The sequence below is a fragment of the Oculina patagonica genome, chromosome 1 (genome assembly GCF_052425735.1).
Source record: "Oculina patagonica isolate OP01 chromosome 1, crgOcupat, whole genome shotgun sequence".
Taxonomy (NCBI): Eukaryota; Metazoa; Cnidaria; class Anthozoa; order Scleractinia; family Oculinidae; genus Oculina; species Oculina patagonica.
The window spans coordinates 13,903,801-13,917,771 of NC_135758.1; the positions used below are offsets into that span (position 1 = coordinate 13,903,801).

A 13,971-nucleotide genomic window follows, 5' to 3' on the forward strand; every position below is an offset into this window, starting at 1 on the left:
CAAAAATAGAGGCATGGCTGACTAGGATCCTTTAAGCAATAGTACGCATTCAGTAGTTCCTGAAGTCAAACAGACCGTTGCAAAGACACCTCCTGCTGTCCAGAAGACCAGAACCAGAGTAGTCAAGCTGCCCCCAAGATTCAGAGACAATGTCACTTAGTCTTAAGTTAAAAAAACAAAGGAACTGAAACTGTAGCTAGTTCTTTCAAGTTTTAAAAGAACTCTGCAGAGAAAGAGACATTGATTTCTAAGACTGTTAACCATGGTTTTGTAAAAGCTTCTATATTTATTTTTCAAAGTACTGTATGGTTATGCCCATATTTGTAATTGTTATGCATGCTCTTTGCAATGCATGCTGGGACCTCGTGCTTTGACGAGCGGCCATGTTGATTAAACATGTGTTGTGTTTAGTTCTGAGTTCTTCCTACGGATACTACATGGTGGCAGCGGTTGTAGACCCTGAAAATGCCTGATTTAGAAGAAGGAACACATCAAGAATTGCTCCCGGAAGCAGGACAAAACCAAACTCATCCACAACAACCTTGTCAACTTCCACTTCCCACACGATTTGTTGGCGCAGACGACACAAAACAAGCCGAATTTTGGATTCGGTGGAGCCGATGTTTCGAACGTTTAACATTTATTCGCCGAAGGCGAAGTGAATCACGGCGAATATTCGCCGAGATTCACTGAGCCTGAGGCGAATAATTGTTTTAGTCTAATTTTCAGAGGTGAATATCAAGAACTATAAAATAAAGAACTAAAACACGGAATCAACAAACACAAGTGCTCGCTTGAATACTTGTAAACAAGTTTAATTCATCGATTGCAAATCAGAATTTACACTTACGTTTAAGCAATAAAACGAAACAAAACAAACACTACGAAAAAGACAGATATCTAGTACCTTTGTTTAATCGTTGGCGACTTCTGAGCAATTGTGTAAATCCTCTTGAAATAAGTTGAGTAGCTCTGATCTGAAGAGAAGTGAGTCATTTTTGGTCAATTGATCTGCCAATGAGTTTCTTGTGGCCCGTGCGATCTCCAAAACCATCGTCCTTAGCACCAATTCTAATGCCTTGAGAACCACCTCTTGAAAATATTTTCGGTTCAAAAGCCTTGGTAGCCAATTTTTAAAATTCCAACTGTTTTGAATACCCCGGACTTGACGTGATTTCTTTCGAATCAACGAAAATTTCATTCATCAAATGCCGCCATGTTTACTTGCCTGGATGGCAAAGTTGGCGTGGCTTAGTAACCAAGCCCTGAAATGTTATATTCACCTCCAAGCGAGGTGAATATAACGTCATAAACCAGAGCTTCTTGACCAATCAGAATGTCGCATTCTTATACTCACCTCTTGAAATTAGACTAATACAGGATAGCCTATGGCATCAAAAATAAGCCTGAATACGAACAAGTGAGTACCTTACTGTATGCCATGGGAGATTGTGCAGACGACATTCTAGCCACCCTCCGCCTCGATGAAACCAAAGCTACGTATAACGAAGTTCACACCGCCCTCAACGGCTATTTTGATGTTCGCCGCAAATTGATTGTACAACGGGCCCTCTTTAACAAGCGACACCAGTTGGCAGGCGAGTCAGTGGACACATTCATTCAAAAACTAGACAGGCTTGCCGAAGACTGCGAGTACGGCGCACTAAAAGATGGGTTAATCTGAGATCGAATTGTTATATAATAGACTCGTTATCAGATCGACTTCAAGCCAAAGCAGGTTTAACACTCGAAAAGGCAGTGCAGATGAGTCCTCAGGCGGAAGCACGAAAGCAAAACAAGGATCTCCTCCGCGGGAACATCATCTCTGAAACGGCTACTGACCCTACACGTGTGGATTTAGTGGAAAAGCACAAGTGAGATTCGAAACCGGATCCCGGAGTACGGTCAAAGCCCAAACGTAAATGCATGTGGTGTGGCGGACAGCAACACAAGCAGCAATCATGCTCTGCAAAGGATGTAACTTGTAACAGCTGTCACAAAAGAGGTCATTTCCAAGCTGTGTGCCTCTCCAAAAAACAGGCATCAAAGCGCTCATCCGTCAACGAAGTAGCAGACCTTGAAGAAGTTGAAGTTCCCTTACTCGGTGAAGTCTACAGCAGTGACGCAGATTTCTGGACCGCCGTTGTGTAGGTGGATGGCCACGAAACACATTTTAAGTTGGATACTGGAGCAGCTGTATCCATTGTCAGTGATCAGGAGCCTTGGCTTGAAGACAACCAACTAAAGAAATCCCAGCAGATTCTAAGGGGTCCAGGAGGCACCATTCTATCCGTTGTCTCGCCTCGCCTCCTCACCTACCGATCTACTCCTCTGCAAACTGGTCTCTCACCAAGCGAATTACTTATGGGACGAAGACTCCAGACTCAGCTCCCTGTGCTCGAAAAGACATCGACACCCAGAGATTTGAGGAGAGAACGTGAAGAAGTTGTGAAGAAAGAAGAGACCTACAGATCAAACCAAAGGAAAAGCTTTAACCAATGACACCGAGCAAAGGAACTTCCAGCTGTGACAGCTGGTGATTCAGTATGGATCAGAGACCAAAACCGCCTAGGAAAGATACAGGGGCGCACTCAGCATCCTTGCTCCTTTCACATAGAAACAGAGAAGGGCACAATACGACGAAACACATCTGCTCTTGTCAAAGCAGAGTTACAGTCCCCTTCAAAGGCAGACAAGCAAGCCACTTCCACTGGTACTGCCAATTACCATGCCTTTCAGGAGACAGAAGAAAAGACCGGTCCATCTTGTAAACATATCAGGTTTTGCGCATGCGCGTGAGAACTGGACAGAATGATACACGTGTGCTTGTACTGATCTGTACTCGTTAGATACACTGTTAGATAGAATAAAAGTTAGCTTCAGCACACTTGGAATATCATTACATGGTGTCAGAAGCGGGATTGTGAAGAAACCGAACATACCATTTAGCTCGATACACTGGAGAAGGTGGAAGAGTGAAGGATTTCCGAACGACACGCGTACGATTGATTCTGACAAGAAGACAACATGGCCGCCAGCGCCTCATTCATTGACAAGGGTCCAACCATGGACTGGAGTACGGATGAAAACCTATACTCACGCTTCAAAATGTGGAAACAACGCTGTGAACTACTCTTTACGGGGCCGATGGCCAAAATTGACGAAGAAATCCAGTGTAAGCACCTGCTTTACTGGGCCGGTGAGCACGGCTTGTAGCTGTTTAACAGCTGGGGCCTCTCGGCAGACGAACAAAAGAAACTCGAAAACTACTGGAAGAAATTCGAAAACTACGTGAAACCCTACTCAAACGAGTTGATCGCCGCCTGGGAACTTCATAATCTTCGACAAGGTACACTATCGTTAGAAGAATTTATTGCAAAGCTTAGAATCCTTGTCAAAGAAGCCAACTATCCATCGGCTCATCATGATCGATTTTTGAGAGACTTTCTTGTACTCGGCATGAATTCAGACCAGGTCAGAAAGGAGTGTTTAAAAGAAGGAAATGCTCTGACATTTAGCAAAGCTAGAGAAATGGCAAAAGCAGACGAATCAGCAGACAAGCAGCTTCAGCTAATGAACCCAGTGTCAGCAGTACACCCTGTTAGCTCAACGATGAGAAACCAATTCCAAAGCGACCAGCTGAATCCAGTAGCCGGCGGATCAAGGCAAAACCCAAAAGGCAACAAGTCAGGAAAAACGCACCTCTGCAGGAATTGTGGTTGGGGTCCTCACTCTCGTGAACAGTGCCCAGCAAGAAATGCAACATGTCATTACTGCCAAAAAGTGGGACACCTTGCTAAGGTATGCTTTTCAAAACTTAAAAAGAAGGATGTACATGAGATTGAAGCCACTAGTAATAACAATGCCCTAACTGAGTCAGAGCCTTCCCAATCATTAGGTGATTATGTGTTCCTTGGCCCAATTGAAGCAACACCCCTGGCCATGAATGTAAATGTTGTATCCTGTAGGGAGAAGGCTCTGCTAGAAGTCTCCTTGGCATTGAAGCCAGAAGGAAAACAAATGAATACACTTTGTAAGATAGACTCAGGGGCTGAAACAAACATTATACCTAAGTCCCTATACCAGCAACTAAGCCCTGAGACACTAAGCTTACAACAACCTACAGTGAAGTAAACTGCTTATGGTGGTGCCGAGATCCCAAATCTTGGATCTTGCCAAATATATGTGAAGGGTCCTAACAATCCCAACCCCAGAGTTATCCAAGCAGAAGTTGTTGACGTTGATGGTCCTGCCATAATTGGTAACATGTTTGCACAAGATCTGAACCTCCTAAAGCTCAACTGGCCAGTCACAGCCAGCACAAATGCAACTACCCAGAATGTTGTACAAAGTGAAAAGCCAATGCCCAATGTACATACTGTTAAACTATTTGACTTCAGAGGCAAGCAACACCCCTTCCCACTGACAAAAGACTATCTGTTGAAAGAATATCAGGATGTCTTTACAGGAATTGGCTGCTTCCCAGGACCCCCATACCACATCGAAACTAACCCTGACATTCCCCCAGTACAGCATGCTCCAAGGCAGGTTCCAATACAATTACAGCAAGCCTACATAGAAGAGCTAGACCAGTTAAAAGAATCCGGAATTCTGGTTGAGGTCCAAAATGAGTATACCCCTTGGGTTAACTCCACTGTGGTCACCATAAAACCCAACGGGTCGATCCGTCTGTGCTTGGACCCTCGGGATCTCAATAAGGCAATCAAGCGCAACCCCTACTATGTGAGAACCATAGATGATGTGATACCAAAAGTCAGTGGCTCCACCCACTTCAGTATCCTTGATGCACGCAGTGGATTTTGGCAAGTTGGTCTTGATGAGGAGAGCAGTAGGCTGTGCACCTTTAACACCCCATGGGGAAAGCATAGATGGACAAGGCTTCCATTTGGTCTTACCTGCAGTGGAGATTTGTTTCAAGAAAAAATGGATATGGTCTTTGGCAGACTTGAAGGGCTCAGCGGTATCGCAGATGACACATTTGTCTATGGTACAGGCGAAGCACATCATGATCAGCACATACTAACTGTCCTTGACACAGCAGGAGAGAACAATGTGAGATTTAACCCAGACAAATTCCAGTTTAAAGTGAAGGAAGCGTCCTTCTTCGGGCTCACATGGACCCCCGACGGGATCCGCCCTGGCGAAACCAAAATCAAAGCAATCCGTGACATGCCTTCCCCGAAGAACCTTACAGAGCTGCAGTGCTTTTTGGGCATGATTAACTACCTGAATAGGTTCTCGCCCATTCTAGCCCAAGTGTCAGAACCTGTGCGACAGCTGTTGAAAAAAGATGTACCATTCGTGTGGCAACCGGAACACCAAAGGTCATTCCAGAACCTCAAACAAGCAATCACTGAAGTACCAGTCCTAGCCTATTACGACCCCGAAAAGGAGAACCTAATCCAGTCTGATGCGAGTCTTAAAGGCATTGGATGTGTCTTGATGCAAGAGGGAAAACCAGTGTGCTATGCCAGTCGATCGCTAACTGAAACTGAGTCTCGATACAGTAACATAGAGCGAGAGTTACTTGCTGCCTGTTGGTCGCTTGAAAAGCTTAACCATTACGTGTTTGGTAAGAAGGTGGTCATTGAAACCAACCACAAGCCACTCGAAAGTATCTGGAAGAAGAGCATATCAAGCACTTCACCACGTCTTCAGAGGCTCCTACTCAAAATGTCCAAATACAATGTGGAGATCAGGTACATTCAAGGAAAAAGCAACGTGATAGCAGATGCCCTTTCCAGGATTAGCCACATGGAGCCCCCTGTAGCAGACAACAAAGTCCCCGTGGTGGAATTGGACACGATCTCTCGAACACTGCCAGCCAGCCCTGCCAAACTAGATGAAATACAAGAGTGCACTGATCAAGACGTTGTACTCAGTCATCTAAAAGTTGTTGTGCATCATGGATGGCCAGAATATCCAAATGAATGCCCACAAGACCTGAAAGAGTTCTGGAACTTCAGAGAGGACCTGAGTGTTGAAAATGGCCTCATTCTCAAGGGACACAAACTCGTAATTCCCAGTAAGCTACGCCCACAGATGTTACAAATCATACACCAAGGACATATGGGAACGGAGAAGTGTCTCCTGAGAGCAAGGGACAGCTAGTTTTGGCCAGGCATATCAAGAGACATTAAGGAGATGACAGAGAACTGTCCAACATGCGCACAATTTTCCAAACAGCAACCAAATGAAGCGTTGCATCCACACAATGTACCCAGTTATCCATGGCAGAAGCTGGGATGTGATCTGTTTGACTATCGAGGTGCCGAAGACTTAATAGTCGCAGACTATTACAGCAAATAATGTTCTCTAACCAAGACAACCTACCACAGTCCAGTGCACCTACATCTACATCCCACCAAGTCCCGTCACCAGGATTACCACAGACACCTCAGAGACCAGCTACAGCTGCTGAGGGAAGTGCCGACCAACATTTGACAACCAGAAGTGGTCGCGTTGTAAAGAAGCCATTAAGGCTGGACCTTTAAACTTTGTTAACCAGAACAACTCAGCTTAGCCGTCTGAGAACTTTGTTGCGTTGGATTAGTTTGAACAATACTTGCGTTGTTTAGGTTCAAATTTATAGGCCAAGTTTGTTTCTTTCACCCGGCAAAGTTTTCAGGGTGGAGATGTAAACATATCAGGTTTTGCGCATGCGCGTGAGAACTGGACAGAATGATACACGTGTGCTTGTACTGATCTGTACTCGTTAGATACACTGTTAGATAGAATAAAAGTTAGCTTCAGCACACTTGGAATATCATTACACATCTCAGCTTCCAGGTACTATAGCCGAAGCTCCTATGCAGCCTGCCCGCAGTCAAACAGCTCCCTTACCATCTAAGCTCCCGGATACCATAATTGTAATTGTCATGCATGCTTTTTGCAATGCATGCTGATTAAACATGTGTTATGTTTAGTTCTGAGTTCTTCCTACAGATACTACAAGTACATGTAAGTTTTCATTTACATTTTGTTTCGTTAGCCTTCGTTCAGTTTTCAAGAGGGGAGATGTTTCAACAAGTAGTCTAGCGTGACATTGTGTCATAAAGTTTGTCATGCGTTCCAGTTTAGTTGTATTACCATATTTGGTCAATAAAGACCGCTCCTTGTTCACTGACTAATGCTGTACACATGTTGAAACCCCAATGGTAACTTGTCGGTTGTTTAAGAATGGTAGACACGCATGAGAACATTCCCGCACTCATTACAATAAAATCCATGGTTTTCTCGTCCTAAGGTCGAAAAATGCTGCAATGAAGAGTATTTTGCAACATATCGTTCCCAGGTGGAAACAGATGCGATGTGATAACAACAGATGAGAGATACTAGGTGACCTTTGAAAAATTAATAGAAATCTGGCAGAGTAAAATATGAAGAAGAATTGCGGTTGTTTCGCCAACGGCTTAAGTCGCTTCGCCAACGTACTTCTGGTCAATTCGCCAACGTCAAATATTCAGTACTGATCGAAAAAAAGCTTTTCACTGATGTTTGTAATGCAATCCGTCCTGATCCTAATATCCCAAGAAATTTTCAGTCACTGTCAGTTTCGCTTGACTGACCTTCAATCAATTTGCATGTTGTTGATATTTCACAAGCCGGCGCGTAGCACAAATATCATTAACGGTATTTTTCAACGTGAAAATTGACTGATGAATACCAAAATCCGCTGGTTTCCAAAAGTACGGAAGAGTTAGAAATAGAATGGAACATCAAGTATTCATATCAACAGCAATTTTATTACAATATTAATATCTAATACAATATCGAAAGCACAAAAAAACCTATGAAACCTATTCAGAAAAGCCTATTAAAAAACCTAGTTATTGTCAAAGCTGAAACCTATTTACAAAGAAATTCTCATTGACACGAGCTGGTGCGATGCTAATACAAAACATTCACAAAAACCTATGAAACCTTTTTACAAAAATTTATTAAGAAACCTATTTATTGTCAAACTTGAAACCTATTTACAAAGAACTTCTAATTGGCACGAGCTACACGAGCTGGTCCGTTGAGATGAGAGCAAATCTTGAGAAGTTGCGCTGCAGTCTTCTCCTTGTTATCGTACTTCTCCCAACTAGCAAAGAGCTTCGCTTGAATGTTTCTAGTTATCCTACGTTGGATCCTTTTAAGTTTATTATAGGAGACAAGCCTGATTGTAACGGCTGTAAGCTGTGCCTCCCTACCTAATAATTCGATCAATGAATACAACGACAAGCCGCATTGTCCTCCCGCTCGGCGATTCAGTGCATTATGCCATCCTTCGATGTCATTATTTGTCCGGATGGGCTGTTTGAAGACACACCAATTTCTCGGGGGGAATACCTTGCTCTCAATCCATTGTCTCCTGACGTAGTTGACCAGTTTCTTTAGCGGCTCTGTTTGGGCTTGGACTTCTAGGTGGATGAACATTGGCCGGATTTCTCGGCGCGGAAGGAATGGGAGGGCCATTATCTTTCGGACGTACTGGTAGATCGCATCGTTACCGGAATAAGCCGTCTGAAGACCAAGCTCTTGTACCTTAAAGTAAAATAATAATAAAATAAACTATAATGCTATATAACGGTTATTACACTATCAGATGGTGTCAGAAACTAACCATTTTGTCTCTTCTTTTCTTTTTAGTTTTGACTATTTTGCCACAATTGCTTGACATAATTATCACAGGTTTATCGTTTATTGTTCGAAACTCAATTGGAGATTACTATATACTTTCTTTACTTTTGGGTCCACAAATAATACACAGTACACATCTTCCTCCAGACGGCCTGTGTCCAGTGGAAGACGCATCCTTGTATTTTAACGGTGGGGAGGACTGCTCGAAGTGCCGACCACAGCGCCTTTTCGAAGTCCACAGTGACTCGCTTAACGGCGGGCTCGGGCATCAACTGGATTAGCTTTTGGAGCACCTGGAAAATAATAAAATAACACAGTATTATTAAAAACTAGAATATTATATTGGAATTCCTGCATTTTGATTGGTTAACAGGCAATGGTATATGACCTCATATACCATTGACCACAAATTTGGTAGCCGATACGTGTCAACGAAAATAGCCAAAAAACAGCAGAAAAATAAGAATATTCAGCCTGGGTCGGAAAAACAATATTCTTATAAAAAAAGAGTGTAATCAATCAAAACAATTATTCCACTCGCGCTTTTTGGATATGAGATCGTTCAAATAAAGGGTCTTCATTTCGAATAGATCATTTTGAAACAAAGTGTACATACCTTTTTATAATCCAATGCCTTCTTGCTGGAGATGAGTACGTAAGCAAGGGCACCTGCTTGGCATACTCCCCAGATCTGACGAACGCATTCACTGTTAGGAGCTGTTTGAAGGGGTGGCGAACAAGTTTGAACGTCCCATCGATGTACCAGGTCTGAGCACGGGCCAGGGTGTTGAGCTGCTCCTGCTTGGCAAATATCAGGTGGCGTCTATCTTTTACTGCGAGGTCAGCACGGAGGAAACCAGGGAGGAGACATTCATCGACCAGTTCGAAGTCAAGATCTCGTGGGTGCTCAGGGCGGAGTTTTTGACGCAGCCGGTTCGCAGCTCTTGCAAAATATTCAGGTTTGGGTAGGGCTGCGCACGGGGCTTCAGTCAGTTCCTCCAACAGGACCTATAGACAGAAACAATAATAATATATATAGATTTAGGCAGGCGTAAAGGCGGAGCCCCCATTTTTTTTTTCAGTATACAGTGTTTCCAAATAAGAACCCAAGCAAAACAAGATGAACGCGCAGAAATGAAAAATGAATACTAAAAAGACTTTTCTGGCCTGTTACGAGTGAGATATCTATATACAATTTTTTATACAGAATTGATTCAGGATTGTCCTGGTAGGTTAGTTGATTCATGGTTAAGTTGTAAAACCACACATACCTCATTTACTATTGCTGAAGCTGGCTTGAACTTGTCCTCCAGCGCTTTCGACTTCACTGTAGATATTATTTTGGCTGCGGTCACAGCTCCCATCTCCACTGCATGGTTGTGCGCATTCTTCCCAGCTTGGAAGGTCCCATCTCGCTCTGTCACTGATGCCTTGCACGGATTTCCTTTTGGGCGCATCGTACACTGCCAGTAAGTTGTGTAAGGACGCCTGGAATGAACGTTGTACGTGAAGCCAAGGCTGTCGATGAGGCTGGTCTTTCCACACTTTGTTACGTGTTCAACCAACTGGTAAGTTAGTGGATCGGCAACTATGGCAGGTTCTCCGTCCGGAACTGGTTCTTCAATCGACGTTTCTTCGGGAACTGGTTCTTCAATCGACGGTTCGTCGGGAAATGGTTCTTCAATCGACGATTCTTCGGGAACTGGTTCTTCAATGGACGGTTCGTCGGTAAATGGTTCTTCAATCGACGTTTCTTCGGGAACTGGTTCTTCAATCGACGGTTCTTCTGTTTTTTAAAAAAAGAGAAATTATATAAGTTCTAATGTACAGTTCTCTCATACATACATATCTAACTTGAAAAGTGTTGTTTCAGTTCAATTCGTGTATTAGGTTAAGTGTTAACTACGCATTTAAAAGAAACAAAACTCATCGAAAGTGTTTTCATCTGAGAATAGTGGCGTTCCAAAATTATATAAGTTCTCACATACAGTCATATTTAATTTGTGTACGAAGTGCTTGAACTCTTCTAACTTGAAAAGTGTTGTTTCAGTTCAATTCGCGTATACGTATTAGTTAAGTGTTAACTTCACATTTCAATGAAAAAAAACTCACCAAAGGCTCGAAAGTGTTTTCATCTGAGAATAGTGGCGTCCCAAAATTAAATATGTTCTCACATACAGTCATATTTAATTTGTCTCGTCTAACTTGAAAAGTGTTGTTTCAGTTCAATTTTCGTGTATTAGGTTAAGTGTCAACTACACATTTCAAAGAAACAAAACTCACCGAAATTGTTTTCATCTGAGAATAGTGGCGTCCCGCTTTCATCTAAGGTCTCAGTTTCAGGAAAGGTTGCAGACTGCTACAAGAGAAAACAAGCAAGATCAGTCAATGTTCGTGTTTTGTGCTTTTTTAATAATCTAACTTAGACTATGTGTAACTTAAACTTATGGACAATGGGTTTTTTTCTTTGTAAATTGAATTTTCGCTTCAAGAGACTTAAAGTAACTTACAACAACTTAAGTTTACGACAATAATAATTATACATATGATAAACATAGGTACATGTACATACCATTGAGTGGTCACTGATCGAAGAGTCCATACTAGTGTTGCAAAAGTGGCAAGACCAGTCGATTGCCGTTCCGGACTGCACTGCTGCGCGGTACTGGGCTCGGGATACCCCTGTACCGCAGGTACGATGCTGCCAGCCGGAAGCAGCCGTCGCATTGAAGGCCTTCCTGGCATGGACGAACGGAGAAGTTACAAACGTGGCAAATGTCCATTACTAATAGTTGCTCTAAAGATCGAATGAAGACCCGGCGTTTTTTGGGCTCTTTTATACCGTGGTATAGGATCAGAAAAGTAAGTTGAATACAATTCACAGTTCTGATTGGTTAACAGAAAACATTCATATTCTAATAAGCCTAAAAATAAAAATCACAGTCTTTTGTTACAGCCACGCGACGCTAATTTAAATGCGACGCTAATTAGTGTCAATTGTAGTGCGACTTGTGACTTTTTCACATGTCGCAAAAAGCCCAGGTCGTTTTTTGGGACTGGAGATAAACATGACCGCCCTTGCGAGGTGTGCAACCAGAAACATCCGATTTGGAAAAACAAGGTGCTCAAAGGAAGGAAAATAATAAAGTGGGAAGTGGGAGACACCGAAGAGGACCGTGTTATCAAAACACCTGGGTTTGGAATGTTGTTGGAGCAAGGAGCATCACCACCAGTTACTTCATCAGAAGAAAAGCCTGATTATATGGAGGGGAATCTTGATCCTTGCGATGCATGACTGGAAATAAGTCAAGTACGTATGAAGCAGTGAAAGAACAGTGTGACAAGTTGCGTGACTTGCTATTTGATATCTAACTACATGAGTTTGTTATATTGTTGATTCAGCCAGTGTGTCATTGCAAAACTGTGTGCTTAAATATTACAGCGACGTCCAAGAATGTAGCCAGACTCGATTTGTGTGTTTCATTCCAATCAATCATCTCTAAACACCGAAATGCAGTTGGCAGCAGTGACTGGATTCACGCTAAATTGAAGAAAATGGCATTGAGATTTAGCTTACTGCTTCCAAAACCGCAGGAAAGTCATGATCAGAACGGTGCAGAGAAGTGGAAGAAGTTTAATTTGGCGTGGAAAAGCTATGCGCAAGCCACTGAGCTTAACAAGAGGCTTGAAGCTGTCCAAGTGACTACTCTCCTTACTGTCATAGGAGAAGATGATGTTTATTCCACATTTACGGACTAGGCAAAGAAGGGGACCAGAACAAGATTGCCCCAATGCTACAAGTAGAATGTTGCATATGCCATGCAAGAGACACCCTGTAATGGCTATATATGACCACGGAGATCAAAGAATACATCTCCAGGTGTGACATCTGTTTAACTCATCGCACAGCCTGGGGAAAGAACCAATACTGCAGCACAAGTTCATTGCACGGCTCTGGGCTAAAGTCACTGGTGACTTGTAGCTATGAAATTACCAAGTGAGAAGAGAAGAATGTTGACAGTGACAATGCTGGAGAGGAAGGTGTTAGGAGGTTAAAATACCTCCAGGTATTCAAAATGGTTTTGGGTTAGACAGAAAGGAGAACTGGAACTTGGCTTATCTCTTATCTCTTGGCTTATCTTATCTCTAGTAGGAGTGAGAGCCTGGGTACACCGATTTAATGCAAACTGTAGGAGACCAGCTGATCAAAGCGCGAAGGGTGAGCTTTCAGATGCCGAAGAAAGCTTTTATCAGGGAAGTGCAGACTAAGACGTATGGAGCAGGGAAGGATGCCCTGTGAACAAGTTTAAAGGGTCATGAAAACATGCCTGGAGTGTCCAAAGCGATTTTGATCAAGGCCAGCTTGTCAGCAGTGTAGTGTATGTCCATATATGGTATTTCCATATTTGAGTGACCAGGTGCTTTTGTAGAAAGAGGCCATCTTGAATGGAGGATTAAAACGTTGTGTTGTTAAATCCTGTCTGTTTGTTCCGCAAACGCTACATTTTGGCGACGAGGATGGCGGTCACATTAAGTGGATTACCATGCATATCTCCCTTCGACTGCATTGGGGAACCAGCCACACTGGCACAACGCTGGGACAAGTGGAAAGCTGAGTTCGAACTGTATGTGGCAGCTTCGGGGGTTTAAGACAAAGTGCAAAAGCGAGCTCTACTTCTACATCTCCCAGGACCTGGGGTCTGTGAAATATTCAAAACGTTTTTAGCCGAAGTGCGAGGCGACAACAAAGAGTTCGATAAAGCGATGAAGTGTCTCTCAGACCATCTCAAAGTGAAGAAGAAGCTACCTCTAGCGAGACAAAAACTGCTTGCCATCAAGCCGAATCTGGGCGAAACGATCAACAAACTTCGTTACATGTTTGAAAAGTTTGGCGGAACACTGTGACTATGGCGAACAAGAAGATAACTGGGCGAGGGATATTGTGATTTCGCATATCACAAATAAGGAATTGAAGGGCAAATATTACCGTGAAGAAAACCTTAGTCTGACCAGACTTCTGGAAATTGTGAGCACCTATCACCATAAGCATGCCTTGGTTCTCGTAAGCGAAGAAACTGTGAATCGTACCTGGGAAGATCAAAGTAAGGGCGATAAAGGAGCGAAGAGCAAGCAACAATGGCAGGGCAAATGTTGGAGATGCGATAAGCCGGGTCACATGGGGAAAAATTTTAAAGTTTCTCGTAACCATACTTGCAGCAAATGTGGAAAACGTGGGCACATGGAGGTCTGTTGTCACACGAAACAGGATAAACATGGCAAAGGAAGAGGCAAATTTGGAAGAAAACGAGAAGGCGTACCAACCAT

The 13,971-nt window shown here is 43.1% G+C and overlaps 1 protein-coding gene and 1 pseudogene across 3 annotated transcripts in view; both read right to left on the reverse strand.

Moving 5' to 3' along the window:
* Positions 1-13,971, reverse strand: part of LOC144657849 (sulfotransferase 1B1-like) — a 127,428-nt gene that overhangs the window by 40,788 nt on the left and 72,669 nt on the right. The window lies entirely within an intron of this gene.
* LOC144657831 (uncharacterized) lies at positions 7,945-12,603 on the reverse strand (annotated as a pseudogene). The gene is made up of 6 exons (XR_013571622.1): positions 11,219-12,603; positions 10,930-11,005; positions 9,918-10,432; positions 9,263-9,654; positions 8,775-8,939; positions 7,945-8,541 (listed from the first exon to the last, which is right to left on the reverse strand). The product of XR_013571622.1 is annotated as an uncharacterized LOC144657831 (transcript).